This window comes from Oncorhynchus keta, chromosome 1 (assembly GCF_023373465.1).
Source record: "Oncorhynchus keta strain PuntledgeMale-10-30-2019 chromosome 1, Oket_V2, whole genome shotgun sequence".
Lineage (NCBI taxonomy): Eukaryota > Metazoa > Chordata > Actinopteri > Salmoniformes > Salmonidae > Oncorhynchus > Oncorhynchus keta.
In genome coordinates, this window is record NC_068421.1 from 23624131 (window position 1) to 23646587 (window position 22457).

The 22457-nt window shown below is 43.8% G+C and overlaps 1 protein-coding gene across 3 annotated transcripts in view; it reads left to right on the plus strand.

The window, feature by feature from the left end:
* The first annotated feature begins 707 nt into the window (after positions 1 to 707).
* Positions 708 to 22457, plus strand: part of LOC118370777 (CMP-N-acetylneuraminate-beta-galactosamide-alpha-2,3-sialyltransferase 4-like) — a 68537-nt gene continuing 46787 nt past the window's right edge. Inside the window, exons 1-2 of one of the 3 annotated variants that reach the window (XM_052518760.1) lie at positions 708 to 779; positions 16729 to 16777. The gene's annotated coding sequence lies outside the window, so the exon portion shown is untranslated. The other 2 variants (XM_052518763.1, XM_052518757.1) reach the window with 2 other exon arrangements.

A 22457-nucleotide genomic window follows, 5' to 3' on the forward strand; every position in this document is an offset into this window, starting at 1 on the left:
AAGTGACGTAACCGATTGAAACGCTATTTAGCGCACACCGCTAACTAAGCTAGCCGTTTCACATCCGTTACATTCACCCCCCTTTTGACCTTCCTCCTTTTTCCGCAGCAACCAGTAATCCGGGTCAACAGCATCAATGTAACAGTATAATTTTAAACCGTCCCCTCGCCCATACCCGGGCGCGAACCAGGGACCTTCTGCACACAACGACAACAGTCACCCTCGAAGCATCGTTACCCATCCATCGCTCCACAAAAGCCGCGGCCCTTGCAGAGCAAGGGGAACTACTACTTCAAGGTCTCAGAGCAAGTGACGTAACCGATTGAAACGCTATTTAGCGCACACCACTAACTAAGCTAGCCGTTTCACATCCGTTACATCCAGTCAAAACAAATCTTATGCTGTCAACTGTGGGTGTTACCAGTAATAGTATTGGCAACAGAGATGTTCTCTTCACACTAAAATATATATTTTTGTTGTTGAATAAATATGAATAAATAGGCTATTATAAAATATGATGACTTGAGAATGTGTGAAACGGTTTGTAGTTCACAGAAAAAGCACATTTAGTTTTACTTAACTTCAGAACTTATTTAAATACAAATAGCATGCATATCAGCATTCAATCAATCAATTGATGGATTATTTTCTGATGGTCAATAGCTCAAGAACTGCATAAGCTGCGCATGCGTCAAAATACATATTTTGAAAAAGGGTACGCGTTGTACTGATTTACGTTCCAATGGACGGTGGAATCTGCCTGCGGAGATGGCAGCCAGGTAGATTATTGCCAACCAATTATTATTTTGCTATGGAAAATGTATTTACTTCTCAAATGTGGTATGTGGCCATATGTTTTCAAGTCATGTAGGACTAATCAATGAAAGGGATACCACGGCGCCTCCCACTCGGTGCATTAAAACGCCTATTTCTTGCATCTCAAAGACAGCGTTTAACGTTACTAACGTTAGTTTACTTGCCTACTATATTCTGTTTGTGCTTCGGATTGCCAAATGTGTTAACTACATTGCTGGTAAGTGAATTTACATGAGCTTTTTCCAAGCTTTTTTTTCTCGCAACCACAGCTGCCAAATACTGGGCGAGCTGGCTAATTTGAATCATTCAGAAAATAGCGGTTCCATGCCCAGCAATCGCATAGAGGCAACTAAAATCTGTTTATTTTAAAATGTATAATTTCTTTAAAAGTTCTCATTGTATACTTTTATGAAAACATTCAATTACTTTGACATCTGTTTGCGAATGGATTTGTTTAGCATAGGATTGATACTTTAGCTAATAATACATTTGTCAATTTGATGCTGTTGGTTGGTTGGCAAGTTACATCACATCAATTGAGGCAGAAACAGGCACGCACAATTTGGTCATCTTTTTTTAATAAATTATGAAAACAAATAATTTGTTGGAAATACTTTCCAAAAATTAAAAGTGAAAAACAAGTGCAACAAGGCTGTTTGATGGGTTCACAATTGTTCTAGGAAAGTTTGCAGAATGGTTGTGGAAGTTGAATGGTTCTGGAACATTGAAAATGTGGTGAGGTGGGAGATGTTATCCTTTCATCTTCACCTTCCTATAATCTCCGTAAGCAGTGTGTTAACAGATTCTTGAGAGTGTCTATTCTGTGTTGATTCCCCACATGCTGTCTGTCTGTCAGCAGGGACATGTCCTGAGTTTCCCCCTGCTGAAATGAATTCTGGCCCCTGAAATGGAGAGCAATGATGTTGGCCGTGGCCGTTATGACTGTCCGCAAACTGTCATGCACGTTGACAATATGCAATGTCCATTGTGTTATATTCGGTTTGAAACAAGATAGCAAACAGGTGAAGCTCCAAATAACAGGGGGAAAAAATACATGTATATATACATTTAAATAGTAAAAATGTAGTAATTATATAACTTTAATTCTAAGGGTGCTGACAGTCTTATACTCTTTTCTATTAATGTTCCCAGCATTCTCGGATTAGGCCTAAGCATTATAGAAAACAGATCAATTTATAGGCCTATAGTCTTATACAGCAACACACACAGGGAATGTTCAGTTTCTTGTAGGTCAGCCCACTGGTCCGAGTATTGAAAGGTATTAGAGGTCGACCGATTATGATTTTTCAACGCCAATACCGATACCGATTATTGGAGGGCCAACAAAAAAGCCGACACCGATCAATCGGACGATTTTTTAAAAATGTGTATTTTATTTATTTGTAATAATGACAATTACAACAATACTGAATGAACACCTATTTTAACTTAATATAATACATCAATAAAATCAATTTAGCCTCAAATAAATAATGAAACATGTTCAATTTGGTTTAAATAATGCAAATAATGTTGGAGAATAAAGTAAAAGTGCAATATGTGCCATGTAAGAAAGCTAACGTTTAAGTTCCCTGCTCACAACATGAGAACATATGGAAACTGGTGGTTCCTTTTAACACGAGTCTTCAATATTCCCAGGTAATACGTTTTAGGTTGTAGTTATTATAGGAATTATAGTACTATTTCTCTCTATACCATTTGTATTTCATTAACCTTTGACTATTGGATGTTCTTGTAGGCACTTTAGTATTGCCATTGGCACAGTATAGCTTCCGTCCCTCTCCTCGCTCCTCCCTGGGCTCGAACCAGGAACACATCAACAACAGCCACCCTCGAAGCAGCGTTACCCATGCAGAGCAAGGGGAACAACCAGTCCAAGTCTCAGAGCGAGTGACGTTTGAAACGCGAGCGAATCGCTATTAGCGCACACCCCACTAACCAGCTAGCCATTTCACATCGGTTACACCAGCCTCATCTCGGGAGTTGATAGGTTTGAAGTCATAAACAGCGCAATGCTTGACGCACAACGAAGAGCTGCTGGCAAAACGCACAAAAGTGCTGTTTGAATGAATGCTTACGAGCCTGCTGCTGCCTACCACCGCTAAGTCAGATACAGTGCCTTGCGAAAGTATTCGGCCCGCTTGAACTTTGCGACCTTTTGCCACATTTCAGGCTTCAAACATAAAGATATAAAACTGTATTTTTTTGTGAAGAATCAGCAACAAGTGGGACACAATCATGAAGTGGAACGACATTTATTGGATATTTCAAACTTTTTTAACGAATCAAAAATTGGGCGTGCAAAATTATTCAGCCCCTTTACTTTCAGTGCAGCAAACTCTCTCCAGAAGTTCAGTGAGGATCTCTGAATGATCCTATGTTGACCTAAATGACTAATGATGATAAATACAATCCACCTGTGTGTAATCAAGTCTCCGTATAAATGCACCTGCACTGTGATAGTCTCAGAGGTCCGTTAAAAGCGCAGAGAGCATCATGAAGAACAAGGAACACACCAGGCAGGTCCGAGATACTGTTGTGAAGAAGTTTAAAGCCGGATTTGGTTACAAAAATATTTCCAAAGCTTTAAACATCCCAAGGAGCACTGTGCAAGCGATAATATTGAAATGGAAGGAGAATCAGACCACTGCAAATCTACCAAGACCTGGCCGTCCCTCTAAACTTTCAGCTCATACAAGGAGAAGACTGATCAGAGATGCAGCCAAGAGGCCCATGATCACTCTGGATGAACTGCAGAGATCTACAGCTGAGGTGGGAGACTCTGTCCATAGGACAACAATCAGTCTTATATTGCACAAATCTGGCCTTTATGGAAGAGTGGCAAGAAGAAAGCCATTTCTTAAAGATATCCATAAAAAGTGTATTTTAAAGTTTGCCACAAGCCACCGTGGAGACACACCAAACATGTGGAAGAAGGTGCTCTGGTCAGATGAAACCAAAATTGAACTTTTTGGCAACAATGCAAAACGTTATGTTTGGCGTAAAAGCAACACAGCTCATCACCCTGAACACACCATCCCCACTGTCAAACATGGTGGTGGCAGCATCATGGTTTGGGCCTGCTTTTCTTCAGCAGTGACAGGGAAGATGGTTAGAATTGATGGGAAGATGGATGGAGCCAAATACAGGACCATTCAAACCTGATGGAGTGCAAAAGACCTGAGACTGGGACGGAGATTTGTCTTCCAACAAGACAATGATCCAAAACATAAAGTAAAATCTACATTGGAATGGTTCAAAAATAAACATATCCAGGTGTTAGAATGGCCAAGTCGAAGTCCAGACCTGAATCCAATCGAGAATATGTGGAAAGAACTGAAAACTGCTGTTCACAAATGCTCTCCACCCAACCTCACTGAGCTCGAGCTGTTTTGCAAGGAGGAATGGGAAAAAATGTCAGTCTCTCGATGTGCAAAACTGATAGAGACATACCCCAAGCGACTTTCAGCTGTAACCGTAGCAAAAGGTGGCGCTACAAAGTATTGACTTAAGGGGGCTGAATCATTTTGCACGCCCAATTTTTCAGTTTTTTATTTGTTAAAAAAGTTTGAAATATCCAATAAATGTCGTTCCACTTCATGATTGTGTCCCACTTGTTGTTGATTCTTACCAAAAAAAATACAGTTTTATATCTTTATGTTTGAAGCCTGATATGTGGCAAAAGGTCGCAAAGTTCAAGGGGGCCGAATACTTTCGCAAGGCACTGTACTTGTATGCTTTTATGCTCAGTCAGTTTATATGCAACGCAGGACACACTAGATAAACTAGTAATATCATCAACCATGTGTAGTTAACTAGTGATTATGATTGATTGTTTTTTATAAGATAAGTTTAATGCTAGCTAGCAACTTACCTTGGCTTACTGCATTCGCGTAATAGGCAGGCTCCTTGTGGAGTGCAACGAGAGGCAGGTGGTTATAGCATTGGACTAGTTCACTTTAAGGTTGCAAGATTGCATCCCCCGAGCTGACAAGGTGAAAATCTGTCGTTCTGCCCCTGAACGAGGCAGTTAACCCACCGTTCCTAGGCCGTCATTGAAAGTAAGAATGTGTTCTTAACTCACTTGCCTAGTTAAATAAAGTTTTTTAATAAAACACACAAAAAACGGCCAAAAATACCGATTTCCAATTGTTATGAAAACTTGAAATCGGCCCTAATTAATCGGCCATTCCGATTAATCGGTCAAACTCTTAAAGGTATGACTCATTTAAAAAAAAGAGTAGCATAGTTGGTGTATGATGAGATGACCAATGTTAACTTCAATAGATTTTGTTTTCTCAGATGAACATTGAGAGACACCCAGCAACCCGAGGGTATTGTGTTGTTTTCTTAAGCGTCGGTGGGATGTCTTTATTGGATGAGTTGCCCTTTGCCCGCCTGGCTATCTGCCATTCTGATCCTCATAGCTGGATTAAACAACTCACATCACATCAGTCCTCTGGACAGTACACTACAGCTGCATTTATTACACAGGCAACCAAATTCTGATATTTTGCTCAGTTAATGCCTAACTGTGTAAACATGGCCTAAATCAATGAACAAAGGTTGCATTGGAGAGTTGACTGATAATATAATCCATGCCAGGCCCACCCACTGGGGAGCCAGGACCAATTGATCAACAACAAAAAATTGTATGGCCTTTACTTGTCAGTATTCCATACAGGACATTATTAGTGTTTGCATGTTTAGGTAAAAATACAATCAGATAGAATTAATAGCAAGCAGTGAACTGGGTTAGTCAGATTTGATTAAATGTAACAGATTAACTGGAATGACATTCACTCTCACAGGATGGGTGGCCAAAAATAACAAACTAAAAGTCACATCCCCAATAAGCCACGAATATGACCGCATTGAGGCATACAGTATGTCACTGTGCTTCTGTGGCTATATGCACCATAACACTGCCTATTTCATTTGTTCATTTAGCAAACAAGACAGCTCATAATCCACTGTCTTTATCACAGTCAACACACCTATATTTTAGCTTTCATTAACAATTTCTCTCTCAGCCACATGGCAAAATGTGTAGAACAGCACGAAGTTAGTTGCGTTCACAAACAAAAAATACATGTATTTTTTGGGGGGGGCCTACCCAAATTTATACAAGCCCACCCACCAATGAATTTTTGGCCACACCACTGATCCATGCCCACTTCATTCACCATACTACTAATCTGGTGTAGGATGGCTGGTAGCCTGGTAAAGGTGCGGTGTTATCAAAGAACGGAATACAATACCGTACCGATGCCAATTGTCTCAATAGACTGGCAATCACAATGGTTTCTTGGCAACAGTGGAAACATTGATTAATGTGTTCTCATAGGTGTCACGGTCTTCCTCCTCTTCATCTGAAGAGGAGAGGTGAGAAGGATCAGAGGACCAAAATGTGGCGTGGTATGTGTTCATGGTGAATATTTAATTAAAGAAAGTACTAAACACTGAATACAAAAACAATAAACCAATAACGACCGTGAAGCTATAAATGAGACCTGTGCTGACACAAGCAACTAGCATAGACAATCACCCACAAACAAACAGTGCAACCCAGGCTACCTAAGTATGATTCTCAATCAGAGACAACTAATGACACCTGCCTCTGATTGAGAACCATACTAGGCCGAAACATACAAATCCCCAAATCATAGAAAAACAAACAGACTGCCCACCCAACTCATGCCCTGACCATACTAAATAAATACAAAACAAAGGAAAGAATGTCAGAACGTGACAGTACCCCCCCAAAGGTGCGGACTCCGGCCGCAAAACCTTAACCTTTAGGGGACGGTCTGGGTGGGCGTCTGTCCGCGGTGGCAGCTCTGGTGCGGGACGCGGACCCCACTTCACCATCGTCTTAGTCCGCCTCGTTGTCCGCCTCCATGGCTTCCTAACCATGGCAACCTATCTAAATGACCCTACTGGACAGAGGCGGCAGCTCGGGACAGAGGGGCAGCTCGGAACAGAGGGGCGGCTCGGGACAGAGGGGCGGCTCGGGACAGAGGGGCAGCTCGGGGCAGAAGGGCTCCGGCGCCTCTGGGCTGAGGGGCTCCGGCAGCGTCGGACAGGCGGGAGGCTCCGGCAGCGCCGGACAGACTGGACCACCTGTAGGGAGGAGACAGAGACAGCCTGGTGCGTGGGGCTGCCACAGGACCTTCCAGGCTGGGTAGACCTCCAGGAGGCTTGGTGTTAGGAGGAGGCACCTGAAGGATCGGGCTGTGGGGGAGCACTGGAGCTCTGGTGCGCAGCCTTGGCACCACTCCCCCAGGCTGGATCACTACTCTAGCCCAGACCCTCGAGTGCAGGCACAGGTTGATCCGGGCTGTGGGAAAGCACGGGAGATCTAGTGCCTACTACGCGCACCTCTCCCTTAGGCTCCACTCCCACATGTGCCCGGCACGAGTGGAGCGCAGGCATAGGACGCACTGCACCCTCCCAGCACCCCGGAGACACAGCACGCAGAGCCGGCGCAGGATACCCTGGCCCGAAATGGCGTACCGGCGACCAGACACGCTAAGCAGGCACCATACGGCCTGGCTGGATGCCCACACTCGCATGACACTCTCGGAGGGCTGCCCTATAGTGTACCGGGCTATGGGCACATACTGGCGACACCGTGCGCTTAACCGCATAACACGGTGCCTGACCAGTAACGCGCTGCTTATAATAAGCACGAGGAGTGAGCTCAGGTCTGCTACCTGGCTTAGCCCCACACCTCAAAAAATTGGGGGGGGGGGGGTTGCTGCCTCTCGTACCAGTCGCGCTGCCATGCTGCCTCCTCATATCCCCGCCGCTCAGCTTTCGCTGCCTCCAGCTCTGCTTTGGGGCGGCGATATTCCCCAGCCTGTGCCCAGGGTCCCTCTCCGTTCAATATCTCCTCCCATGTCCAGGAGTCCTGTGATGCTGGCTGCTGTTGTTGCTGCTGTCGTCGCTGTCTTTTACCACGCCACTTGGTCCTTGGTTGGTGGGTGTTTCTGTAAGGGATTTCCTCCTCTTCTTCCGAAGAGGAGAGGCGAGAAGGATCAGAGGACCAAAATGCGGCATGGTATGTGTTCATGGTGAATATTTAATTAAAGAAAGTACTGTTTGGCCCACCTTTTCCTGTAGTCCATAATCAGCTCCTTTGTCTTGCTCACATTGAGGGAGAGGTTGTTGTCCTGGCACCACACTGCCAGTTCTCTGACCTCCACCCTATAGGCTGTCTCATTGTTGTCGGTGATCAGGCCTACCACTGTTGTGTCATCAGCAAACTTAATGATGGTGTTGGAGTCGTGTTTGGCCACGCAGTCATGGGTGAACAGGGAATACAGGAGGGAGTAAGTACACACCCATGAGGGGCCCCAGTGTTAACCTCTCTTGGGTAGGGGCAGTATTTTCGTGTCCGGATGAAAAGCGTGCCCAAAGTAAACTGCCTGTTACTCAGGCCCAGAAACTAGGATATGCGTACAATTGGTAGATTTGGATAGAATACACTCTACCCTTTCAAAAACTGTTAAAATAATGCCTTTGAGTATTACAGAAATGATATGGCAGACGAAACCCCAGAGGACAAACCCCCCCCCCAAAAAAGATTCCGCCTACCACTGTTTCCAATGGCTTTCATGTTTATTATGTGGCGAAGTCCTCCCAGATTGTTGACATCTAGTGGAAGCCCTAGGAACTACAGTCTTTAGAAAGAGTTTCAGGCTCGTTTTTGGAAAAATTAGTTAGAAGTTGTAGTTTTTCTAAGTGGCTCCCATTTTGGCTATAGTGTTTCCATGCGCGTGGATGAAAGCGCGTTTGTTTTTTATCTCTGGTAATGAACATACCGTCTTAAATTGTATCATTTATTTACGTTTTAGGGTACCTGAGGTTTGATTATAAACGTTGTTTGACTTGTTTGGATAAGTTTATTGGTAATGTTTGGGATTAATTTTGTATGCATTTTGATGGAGGGAAACCGGTGGATTATTGAATGAAGTGCGCAAGCTGAACTGAGTTTTATGGATATAAAGCAGGACTTTATTGAACAAAAGGGCCATTTGTGATGTAACTGGGACCCTTTGGAGTGCCAACAGAAGAAGTTCTTCAAAGGTAAGGCATTTATTATATCGCTATTTCTGACTTTTGTGTCGCACCTGTCTGGTTGAAATATGTTTTACATGGTTTTGTATGCGGGGCGCTGTCCACAGATAATCGCATGGTGTGCTTTCACTGTAAAGCCTTTTTGAAATCTGACACAGTGACTGGATTAACAAGAAGTCAATCTTTATTTTGATGTATAATACTTGTATTTTCATGAATGTTAAATATTTATATTTCTGTCATTTGCATTTCGCGCTCTGCAATTTCACCAGATGTTGGCCAGGTGGGATGCTACCGTCCCAACTGCCCATAAGAAGTTAAGGATCAGCGTGGCAGATGTGTTGTTGCCTACTCTTACCACCTGGGAGCAGCCCGTCAGGAAGACCAGGATCCATTTGCAGAGGGAGGTGTTTAGTCCCAGAGTCCTTAGCTTCGTGATGAGCTTTGTGGGCATTATGGTGTTGAACGCTGAGCTGTAGTTGATGAACAGCATTCTCACATAGGTGTTCCTTTTGTCCAGGTGAGAAAGGGCGGTGTGGAGTGCGATTGAGATTGTGGATCTGTTGGGGCGGTATTTGAATTGGAGTGGGTCTAGGGTGTCCGAGAGGGTGCTGTTGATGTGAGTAATGAACAGCCTTTCAAAGCACTTCATGGCTACCGACGTACGTGCCACAGGGCGGTAATAATTTAGGCAGGTTTGCTTCCTTGGGCACAAGGACTATGGTGGTTTGCTTGTAACATGTGTTTTTTAAAAATTTTTTAACATGTAGGTATTACAGACTCAGTCAAGGAGAGGTTGAAAATGTCAGTGAAGACACTTGACAGTTGGTCCGCGCATGCTTTGAGTACACGTCCTGGTAGTCCGTCTGGCCCAGCGGCTTTATGAATGTTGATCTGTTTAAAGGTTTTGTTAATATCGGCTACAGAGAGCGTCTTCACACAGTCATCCAGAACAGCATGCGTTAGTGTTGCTTGCCTCCGAGCGAGCATAAAAGGCATTTAGCTTTTCTGGTAGGCTTGCGTCTCGGTATCTCTTTGTAGTCCGTAATAGTTTTCAAGCCCTGCCACATCCGACAAGCGTCAGAGCCGGGGGAGTAGGATTCAATCTTAATCCTGTATTGATACTTTACTTGTTTGATGGTTCGTCTGAGGGCATAGCGGGATTTCTTATAAGCGACCAGATTAGTCTCCCGCTCCTTGAAGCGGCAGCTCTAGCCTTTAGCTCGATACGGATGTTGCCTGTAATCCATGGCCTCTGGTTGGGATATGTACGTACAGTCGCTGTGGGGATGAAGTGTAACATCCGCTTCATGTGACCACTTCCGTATTGAGCGAGTCACTGGTACTTCCTGCTTTAGTTTTTTTCTTGTAAGCAGGAATCAGGAGGATAGAATTGTGGTCAGATTTGCCAAATGGAGGGATGGGGAGAGCTTTGTATGCAACTCTGTGTGTGGAGTAAAGGTGGTCTAGGATCCCCCCCTGGTTGCACATGTGACATGCTGGTAAAAATGTGGTAAAACTGATTTAAGTTTGCCTGCATTAAAAACCCCAGACACGAGGAGCGTCGCTTCTGGGTGAGCATTTACTTTTTTGCTTATGGCCTTATAGAGTTGGTTGAGACTGGTCTTAGTGCCAGCTTCGTTTTGTGGCGGTAAATAGACGGCTACGAATAATACAGATGAGACAAGCTTATTTGGAACTACAAATAGTGTTTTTTGACACGCAAAGACCCAAACGGCGTTCCATAGAAATCCTGGTTAGGTTTGAAACGGCTGAACAAATGAACAGTGAAACAGCACAGCAAGTAAGTGAAAGAAATAGGTTTTGATTATGTTTTACTGGTTATGGGGACATATGTAAATGCTAACAAAATAACTTTTTGTTGTGCGTGTGTGTAACCTTTATTTAACTAGGGAAGTCAGTTAAGAACAAATTCTTATCTACAATTACAGCCCGGACGACGCTGGGCCAATTGTGCGCCGCCCTATTTGACTCATGGCCGGATGTAATAGAGCTTCGGTTTGAACCAGGGACTCTCGTGACGCACGCCTCTTGCACTGAGATGCAGTGACTTAGACCGCTGCGTCCGTGTGTGTGTTAACTATGTAACTTATTGTATCATTTTTTGGGGGCGAGGAAAATATTGGATTTCGGTGTCCGCCAAAAATATCATATCGGTGCATCACTACAACAAACAGATATGGGAAATGGTTAACCCATGTGGTTTGTCACAACATCGGTGCGTCATGTTTGTGCAGACTATATTTACTTTACAAATGGAAGGTTTGTTATAATATTGTAATAACACATGAAAAGTAAGCACTGTACTGTTCATCACCAGTGTCAGTGTCACGACTTCCGCTGAAGTCGGCCCCTCTCCTTGTTCGGGTAGTGTTTGGCGGTCGACGTCACCGGCTTTCTAGTCCCCACCGATCCATGTTTCATTTTTGTTTTGTCTGTATTACACACACTTGGTTTCAATTCCCATATCATGTTCCTTATTTAACCCTCTGGCATACATTTCTGTTCTGTCCGTGATTGTTGGTGTCTTTAGTGGTTGTTGATTGTGCTAGTGTGTATGTATTTTTCTAATTGATATATTGCTTGACTTTTTTTTGAGTAAACTCAGTTGTGTTGCTCAAAACCTGTGTCCTGCACCTGACTCCGCTACATCTCTGCACCCAATCGCTGACAGTCAGACTAGACTGATACTTATCCTAGGGATGCAGGCTTGCTCTGTACAGTAGACTACATGGGGTTGTCTTTTTTAATGTGATGCGAAGTTTAAACAGTGACAAAATGCCACACCACTGAGCCCAGGGAACTGGACAGAAAATATTAAATCCTGCTGAAACTTTATCTTCTGAGTCAGGGAGTCATCTGTTGTTAGCCTAACTCAGGAACATGATGGCATCACTCTCCAGCGTCCTCCATTAAGTTAGGCCTAATGTTTAAAGGAAAGGCTGTTCTTGGTGTTCCTGCATTCCCTCCTTTTTCACTCTCCTCTATGAGGCCCTCTGGTTGTGTTCGTGACCCATCGTTTATTGTCATCTCAATGTAGCATACAGGGTGCTCATGTGGCACGTGGTGATTAGGCTGAGTCTGGTGTCTCTTGCCAAGTAGTGTTCCTTCTTGTTCCTTATAAGAGCTGTTAAGTCAGTGTTTTTCAGACACTAAGCACCCTGTTCAGACCTTACCTAACCTAATGCATACTTCAAAGTTTTTTTTTCACCCCATAAAAGCTCAGTCACAACATTATTGTTAGGCTATTTTCTAAAGTTGCCTGGCATGGCTGCGTATGTTACATTGTTTTGTTTTATGGATTGAGTTGTGTGAGCTGAATACATGCACACATGGCTTTGTTTTATTCAGGACTGAGAGAAATCAGATGGCCAGTAATTTTTGGATTAGATGGTAATGTTCCTTCAGTATATTTTCATATTGGCTGAAGGATCAAGGTCTGTAGGCTTCTTGCTAGTATTAGCAAGATACTACAATAAGGAGGCCTAATGGTAATGCTTAGACTATTAGCAAGCAGAAAAATGACAATCACACAATTTCAACTAAGGTGTTATAACGGTTTATTAAAGATTATTATTATTATTGATAAACAATATATCAACTAATAATAAACAGCCCAACTACTTATAAACCATTTGTAAATCATTCATAAAGTGGGCTATACCTTAATGTAAAGCGTTGTAACCAGCTTCTATCCCCAAGCCATAAGACTGCTGAACAGCTTCTATCCCCAAGCCATAAGACTGCTGAACAGCTTCTATCCCCAAGCCATAAGACTGCTGAACAGCTTCTATCCCCAAGCCATAAGACTGCTGAACAGCTTCTATCCCCAAGCCATAAGACTGCTGAACAGCTTCTATCCCCAAGCCATAAGACTGCTGAACAGATTCTATCCCCAAGCCATAAGACTGCTGAACAGCTTCTGTCCCCAAGCCATAAGACTGCTGAACAGCTTCTATCCCCAAGCCATAAGACTGCTAAATAGCGAACAAAAAGGCCACACAGACTATTGGAGTTGACCTTGGTATTTTATATTTATTTTTGCACTTTCCCTATGCACACTCACAGGCCCTACCCCCTACTCACACAAGGGCTGGGCGATATGGCCAAAATATCATATCCCGATATAGGTGATTTCATATCCCGATAACGATGCATATCACGATATTGCACAATTTCTGTAAATTCAATGAATAAAATGACCACATGTAAAGGCCTATTTCTTATAACATTTTTAATTATACTCAAATAAAAAGGTACTTACTCGTATTTGATTATTTATTTTATATAGAACCTGTACAAATTTCCAATTAACCATGTAACAAAATATAAAATGTGAATGTATAAAATCTAAAAAGGTAAATAGAAAACACTTCAGCTATAGTGGCAATCAAAATAAATATACGCCAAAAATATATATATATATATATATAAACAGTGGGGCAAAAAAGTATTTAGTCAGCCACCAATTGTGCAAGTTCTCCCACTTAAAAAGATGAGAGAGGCCTGTAATTTTCATCATACACTTCAACTATGACAGACAAAATTAGGGGAAAAAATCCAGAAAATAACATTGTAGGATTTTTAATGAATTTATTTTTCTAATTATGGTGGAAAATAAGTATTTGGTTACCTACAAACAAGCAAGATTTCTGGCTCCCACAGACACAGCTCCTCTGTCCTCCACTCGTTACCTGTATTAATGGCACCTGTTTGAACTTGTTATCAGTATAAAAGACACCTGTCCACAACCTCAAACAGTCACACTCCAAACTCCACTATGGCCAAGACCAAAGAGCTGTCAAAGGACACCAGAAACAAAATTGTAGACCTGCACCAGGCTGGGAAGATTGAATCTGCAATAGGTAAGCAGCTTGGTTTGAAGAAATCAACTGTGGGAGCAATTATTAGGAAATGGAAGACATACAAGACCACTGATAATCTCCCTCGATCTGGGGCTCCACGCAAGATCTCACCCCGTGGGGTCAAAATGATCACAAGAACGGTGAGCAAAAATCCCAGAACCACACGGGGGGACCTAGTGAATGACCTGCAGAGAGCTGGAAACCAAAGTAACAAAGCCTACCATCAGCAACACACTACGCCGCCAGGGACTCAAATCCTGCAGTGCCAGATGTGTCCCCCTGCTTAAGTCAGTACATGTCCAGGCCCGTCTGAAGTTTACTAGAGAGCATTTGGATGATCCAGAAGAAGATTGGGAGAATGTCATATGGTCAGATGAAACCAAAATATAACTTTTTGGAAAAAACTCAACTCGTGTTTGGAGGACAAAGAATGCTGAGTTGCATCCAAAGAACACCATACCTACTGTGAAGCATGGGGGTGGAAACATCATTTCTTTGGGGCTGTTTTTTCTGCAAAGGGACCAGGATGACTGATCCGTGTAAAGGAAAGAATGAATGGGGCCATGTATCGTGAGATTTTGAGTGAAAACCTCCTTCCATCAGCAAGGGCATTGAAGATGAAACGTGGCTGGGTCTTTCAGCATGACAAGTATCCCAAACACACCGCCCGGGCAACGAAGGAGTGGCTTCGTAAGAAGCATTTCAAGGTCCTGGAGTGGCCGAGCCAGTCTCCAGATCTCAACCCCATAGAAAATCTTTGGAGGGAGTTGAAAGTCCGTGTTGCCCAGCAACAGCCCCAAAACATCACTGCTCTAGAGGAGATCTGCATGGAGGAATGGGCCAAAATACCAGCAACAGTGGGTGAAAACCTTGTGAAGACTTACAGAAAACGTTTGACCTCTGTCATTGCCAACAAAGGGTATATAACAAAGTATTTAGATAAACTTTTGTTATTGACCAAATACTTACTTTCCACCATAATCTGCAAATAAATTCATTAAACACACACACACACACACACACACACACACACACACACACACACACACACACACACACACACACACACACACACACACACACACACACACACACACACACACACACACACACACACACACACACACACACACACACACACACACACACTCTCTCTCTCATACAATCATCATATAGTTTGCTGCTACTCTGTTTATCATATATCCTGATGCCTAGTCACTTTACCTCTATCGACCCAGTGTCCCTGTATTCCTATACATATCTACCTCTGTTACTCCAGTATCCCTGTCACCTTATCCCTATACATATCTACCTCTACCACTCCAGTATCCCTGTCACCTTATCCCTATACATATCTACCTCTATCGACCCAGTATCCCTGTCACCTTATCCCTATACATATCTACCTCTACCACTCCAGTATCCCTGTCACCTTATCCCTATACATATCTACCTCTATCGACCCAGTATCCCTGTCACCTTATCCCTATACATATCTACCTCTGTTACTCCACTATCCCTGTCACTTTATCTCTATACATATCTACCTCTATCGACCCAGTATCCCTGCACATTGTTAATATGGACCTGGAATTGACTGACCCTGTGTATAGTATGCCTCCTTACTTACTTTATTGTGTTTTTATTATTTTTATGTCTTGTGTTTTTGTTCTACCTTGTTATTTTTAGTATTACATTGTTATTGATTACTGCATTGTTTTCACTGTACTTGTGCATGTGACATTGAAACTTAAGTAGACTTACAGTATAATGCTCATCTCAAAATGTTGCAGTTATTTTTCCCACGAAAGGAATTTTTCTCAGTTAAAGATGTAATCTCAAATCCAATAGTATTGATCTATCATTTCAGGTTGTATGACTCCATATAGGGAGACTATTGACATCTTTATCTCTGCCGTTTGCGCCTCAGCCTGGCCAAACAGCCTGGCCAAACAGCCTGACCAAACAGCCTGGCCAAACAGCCTGACCAAACAGCCTGGCCAAACAGCCTGGCCAAACAGCCTGGCCAAACAGCCTGGCCAAACAGCCTAGCTCCCATCCACAGGTAGAGGAGCACTTACAGTGAAGTCGTAAAAAAATCAGCTGTAGCTGTGTGGTGCCTCAGACAGACCTAGATCGGATCCCCTCCACGTACGCGAAGCGGCCTGAGGACTTGGGCCTCTGCCAGCCCCACTGTATCCTACCCAGCACTTGGCCCTCTCTTCTCCCAGGCTGCTCCCCACATGCCACACAGACAGTCATTGTGCTGCCTCTGAGGACCTGTGCCTCCTGCTCAGAGCAGGCATGTGGAGCTGGTTAGAGCTCCCTCAAAGAAGTCCTCTCACACACTGCGTCATGGAAAAGAGCACTGGGGCTCATAGAGGCAAGAGTTGTCAGGTAGCATATGGCACCGTTGGTTAGGGAAGGAGCGTTTATACCCTCCTGATGTTGGCATTTTGGTTACAACTGAAAGACAGTGCTAAAAGTTCTTCACAAAATGCTTGACTCAAGGGTGGAAGAGTTAGCATTGGAATTAAAAGTCAATTGGGGTTCATTTTAAACCACTTGGGAAATTATTCAATTTGGCTATGGTTTGATGTTCAGTTTGCCTATTCATGATTTGTGAGTCAGAATCCTGTTTAGAAATACAAATTAATGATAGTAGGTTAAATGATGAGATCACGGCATTCTGCACTTAAAGTTGAGGAATGATAATGTTCTTAGCATGGAGATAAAGCAAGCGTCCTTTCTTACTGGTTTCCACCAGTCATGCACTCAGTTTGACAGTTTCTAATAATGGTTGTCTTCATTGTATAAACCACTATTAAGGATATTATCTTCTTATAGTCATACATTTGATCACCACATCAGTTACCACTTTATATTGTTCTCCATTGTCTTAATCATCTCCTTTGTTTTACAGGGAGGAACCCAGAGTCAACATATCCACCCTTTAAAGGACATGGAGAAAGGTATGGGATTTAGGTTATCGACAGAGCTTTGATTGCTTATAAGACTGCTTAGTAATATACAGTGCCTTCAAGAAAGTATTCAGACCCCTCTCTTTTCCCACATTTTATTACGTTACAGACTTATTCTAAAATGGATTAAAAATAAATACATCTTTAGCAAACTACACACAATACCTAATAATGAGCGAAAACACGTTTTTAGAAATGTTTGCAAATGTATGACAAATAAAAAACAGATACCTTATTTACATAAGTAAAGGTGCAACCTGTTTCCATTGATCATCCTTGATGTTTCGACAACTTGATTTGAGTCCACCTGTCACGGGTTACTAGGAGTGGTGCGTAGGAGTCGGGAGCAGAGGGGTTACTAGGAGTGGTGCATAGGAGTCGGGAGCAGAGGGGTTACTAGGAGTGGTGTGTAGGAGTCGGGAGCAGAGGAGTTACCAGGAGTGGTGCGAAGGAGTCGGGAGCAGAGGGGTTACTAGGAGTGGTGCGTAGGAGTCGGGAGCAGAGGGGTTACTAGGAGTGGTGCATAGGAGTCGGGAGCAGAGGGGTTACTAGGAGTCGGGAGCAGAGGAGTTACCAGGAGTGGTAGGAGTCGGGAGCAGAGGGGTTACTAGGAGTGGTGTAGGAGTCAGGAGCAGAGGGGTTACTAGGAGTGGTGTGTAGGAGTCAGCAGGGGTTACCAGGAGTGGTGGTGCGTTACTAGGAGTCGGGAGCAGAGGGGTTACTAGGAGTGGTGGGTAGGAGTCGGGAGCAGAGGGGTTACTAGGAGTGGTGTGTAGGAGTCGGGAGCAGAGGGGTTACTAGGAGTGGTGCGAAGGAGTCGGGAGCAGAGGGGTTACTAGGAGTGGTGTGTAGGAGTCGGGAGCGAGAGGGCAGCGGGAGCAGGGGTTACTAGGAGTGGTGCGAAGGAGTCGGGAGCAGAGGGGTTACTAGGAGTGGTGTGTAGGAGTCGGGAGAGGGGTTACTAGGAGTGGTGCGAAGGAGTCGGGAGCAGAGGGGTTACTAGGAGTGGTGCGTAGGAGTCGGGAGCAGAGGGGTTACTAGGAGTGGTGCGGGAGCAGCAGGGGTTACTAGGAGTGGTGCGTAGGAGTCGGGAGCAGAGGGGTTACTAGGAGTGGTGTGTAGGAGTCGGGAGCAGAGGGGTTACTAGGAGTGGTGCGAAGGAGTCGGGAGCAGAGGGGTTACTAGGAGTGGTGTGTAGGAGTCGGGAGCCGAGGGGTTACTAGGAGTGGTGCGAAGGAGTCGGGAGCAGAGGGGTTACTAGGAGTGGTGCGAAGGAGTCGGGAGCCGAGGGGTTACTAGGAGTGGTGCGTAGGAGTCGGGAGCAGAGGGGTTACTAGGAGTGGTGTGTAGGAGTCGGGAGTCGAGGGGTTACGAGGAGTGGTGTGTAGGAGTCGGGAGCCGAGGGGTTACTAGGAGTGGTGCGTAGGAGTCGGGAGCAGAGGGGTTACTAGGAGTGGTGTGTAGGAGTCGGGAGCAGAGGGGTTACTAGGAGTGGTGCGTAGGAGTCGGGAGCAGAGGGGTTACGAGGAGTGGTGCGAAGGAGTCGGGAGCAGAGGGGTTACTAGGAGTGGTGCGTAGGAGTCGGGAGCAGAGGGGTTACTAGGAGTGGTGCGTAGGAGTCGGGAGCAGAGGGATCAGTGATTTGCAGATTTATCTCTCTGGCACAAAAAGGTCACGCCAAATACAGGGCGCATAAACACTGGCGGCTAGTAGGTTGTACAAAGGACAATTTAAGCCTACTAGAAAGTGTGTGCCCTCAGGCCTGGAGGGAAGCAAAAGTCATTCTGCTGCCCAAGAATAGTATAGCCCCTTTTACTGGCTCAAAAAGCCGACCAATCCGCCTGTTACCAACCCTAAATAAACTTTTGGCAAAAAATATGTTTGACCAGATACAATGCTATTTTACGGTAAACAAATTGACAACAGACTTTCAGCACGCTTATAGGTAAGGGAATTCAACAAGCTCAGCACCTACACAAATGACTGATTGGCTGAGAGAAATTGATGATAATATGTTTTGTTAGACTTTGGAGCAGCTTTTTACATTATCGATCATAGTCTGTTGCTGGAAAAACTTGTGTAAGGGCTTTACACCCCCTGCTATATTGTGGATAAAGAGTTACATGTCTAACAGAAAACAAAGGGTGTTCATTAATGGGAGCCTCTAACATAATCCAGGTGGTCCTTCTGTAGCTCAGTTGGGAGCAGTAACGCCAGGGTAGTGGGTTCGATTCCCGGGACCACCCACGTAGAATGTATGCACACATGACTGTAAGCTTTGGATAAAAGCGTCTGCTAAATGGCATATATTATTATTATTATATTAGAATCAGGAATTCCCCTGGGCAGCTGTCTAGGCCCCTTACTTTTTTCAATCTTTACTAGTCCAATCACATTTTATTTGTCACAAGCGCCGAATTGAGCAGGTAGACCTTACCGTGAAATGCTTACTTACAAGGCCTTAACCAACAATGCAGTTCAAGAAATAGCATTACTAAAATATTTACAGGAAATGTACATAACAATAACGAGGCTATTTACAGGGGGTACCGGTACAGAGTCAATGAGTGGGGGTACAGGTTAGTCGAGAGAATTTGTTAAGTGACTATACATAGATAATAAACAGCGAGTAGCAGCAGTGTAAAATCAAAGGGGGGGGTCAATGTAAATAGTCCAGGTGGACAGTCTTATGGCTTGAGGGTAGAAGCCGTTAAGGAGGCTTTTGGTCCAAGAGTTGGCGCTCCGGTACCGCTTGCCGTGTGGCAGCTGAGACAGTAAACCAGTGTGTCCATGTATGCGGATGACTTGACACTGTACACGTCAGCTACTACAGCAACTGAAATGACTGCAACACTTAAGAAAGAGCTACAGTTAGTTTCAGAATGGGTGGAAAGGAATAAGTTAGTCCTAAATATTTTAAAAACTAAAAGTATTCTATTTTGGATAAATCATTCACTAAACCCTAAACCTCAACTAAATCTTGAAATGAATAATGTGGAAATTGAGCAAGTTGAGGTGACTAAACTGCTTGTAGTAACCCTATTGTAAACTGTCATGGTCGGAACATATTGATACAACAGTAGCTAAGATGGGAAGAAGTCTGTCTTTAATAAAGCGCTACTATGCCTTAACAACACTATTGAGAAGGCAGGTCCTACAGGCCCTAGTTCTGTCGCACCTGAACTGCTGTTCAGTCGTGTGGTCAGGTGCCACAAAAAGGGCTTACAATTGGCTCAGAACAGTGCAGCATGGGTGGACCTTAACCTTAGGCACATCATCATCTGCACATCTATCACTCCAGTATTAATGCTAAATTGTAATTGTATTTGCCTCTAGGGCCTATTTATTACCTACTTCCCTACTCTTCTACATTTGCACACACTGTACATAGAAAAATCTAAAACAAATTTGTGTTATTGACTGTATGTTTGTTAATGTGTAACTCTGTGTTGTTTTTTTATGCACTGCTTTGCTTTATCTTGGCCAGGTCGCAGTTGTAAATGAGAACTTGTTCTCAACTGGCCTACCTGGTTAAAACCTGTCTAGGACTGGGGTTCTGCTAGCGCAATCAATCACACAGTGACCACACATACTAATCCTACCCCACCCATCCTATTTTAAAAACAGCTCCAGTCTATTAAGGTGAACTGAAGGAGAGACCGTCTCCCCAAAGGAATAGCTTATCAGTGCTAATGCTGTGACAGCACAGATTGTTTAGCTGATGGGTTGAATCCACAACCAGAACCTGTGGTGGTTTTAAAAGATAATGTGATCTTTGATCCTCCACACTCTGCCAGGCTGGGCATGCATGATTGACACCAGGTCTATTTAACTGTTGTTGCTAAATAGAAACTAGCAGCTTACATGGATATATTTAGTTTTCAATGTTTTGTTCCAAATGTAAAAACATCTGTAGTTGAGTGAAGTGTTTATTTTGTAGTCAAAATGAACGGCCTGTCAGGCTGGGCAAACCGTCATGATTCTGGACCATGACATTGGGGGGTTGTGGTCAGATTTTGTCCAGAGACGGGGAGTCCGTGGAAGATGTCTGTCTGTCTGTCTGTCTGTCTGTCTGTCTGTCTGTCTGTCTGTCTGTCTGTCTGAGATTGACATCAGCGACCGATAATCTCATCTAATCCGTCATTTATACTCGGCCACTCCAAAGCAAAATTTAAAGTAGCAGATTGTGGTGAGCTGTATGTGACGGTGTGGGATTGAAAATGTCCCTAGATGGTGATGAAGTGTCATCTCTCCCGTTCATCCTCTTACTGATCTGACCCATCTCTCTCTCTCTCTCTCTATGCCTCACTCTCTCTATCTATGTGCCTCTCTCTACAGTGCCTTGCAAAAGTATTCACCCCCCTTGGCATTTTTCCTATGTTGTTGCATTACAACCTATAATTAAAAGCTGTATTAGTCAAAATAGTCAAAATAGGTGAAGTGAAATGAAAAATATAATACTTATTTTAAAAAATTCTAAAAAATAAAAAACGGAAAAGTGGTAGGTGCATATGCATTCACCCCCTTTGCTATGAAGCCCCTAAAAAAGATCTGGTGCAACCAATTACCTTCAGCAGTCACATAATTAATTAGATTGCACACAGGTGAACTTTATTTAAGTGTCACATGATTTGTCACATGATCTTAGTGTATATATACACCTGTTCTGAAAGGCCCCAGAGTCTGCAGCACCACTAAGCAAGGGGCACCACCAAGCAAGCGGCACCATGAAGACCAATGAGCTCTCCAACAGGTCAGGGAAAAAGTTGTGAAGAAGTACAGATCAGGGTTGGGTCATAAAAAATATTCAAAACTTTGAACATCCCACGGAGCACCATTAAATCCATTATAAAAATATGGAACGAATGTGGCACCACAACAAACCTGTCAAGAGTTGGTCGACCACCACAACTCACAGAACAGGCAATTGAGGGAATTAGAGAGGCAACAAAGAGACCAAAGATAACTCTAAATGAGCTGCAAAGCTCCACAGCGGAGATTGTAGTATCTTTCCATAGGACCACTTTAAGCCTTACACTCCACGGAGCTGGGCCTTATGGAAAAATGGCCAGAAAAAAAGCCAGTGCTTAAAGAAAACAATAGGCAAACACATTTGGTGTTTGCCAAAGGGCATGTGGGAGACTCCCCAAACACATGGAAGAAGGTACTCTGGTTAGATGAGACTAAAATGGAGCTTTTTGGCCATCAAGAAAAACACTATGCCTGGCGCACACCCAACACATCTCATCACCCCGAGAACACCATCCCCACAGTGAAGCATGGTAGTGGCAGCATCATGTTGTGGGTATGTTTTTCATCGGCAGGAAACTGGTCAGAATTGAAGGAATTTTGGATGGCGCTAAATACAGGGAAATTCTTGAGGGAATCCTGTTTCAGAGGTTCACCTTCCAGCAGGACAATGACCCTAAGCATACTGCTAAAGCAATACTCCAATGGTTTAAGGGGAAACATTCAAATGTCTTGGAATGGCCTAGTCAAAGCACAGACCTCAATCCGATTGAGAATCTGTGGTATGACTTAAAGATTTCTGTACACCAGCAGAACCAATCCAACTTGAAGGAGCTGGAGCAGTTTTGCCTTGAAGAATGGGCAAAATCCAAGTGGCTAGATGTGCCAAGCTTATAGAGACATACCCAAATAGTCTTGCAGC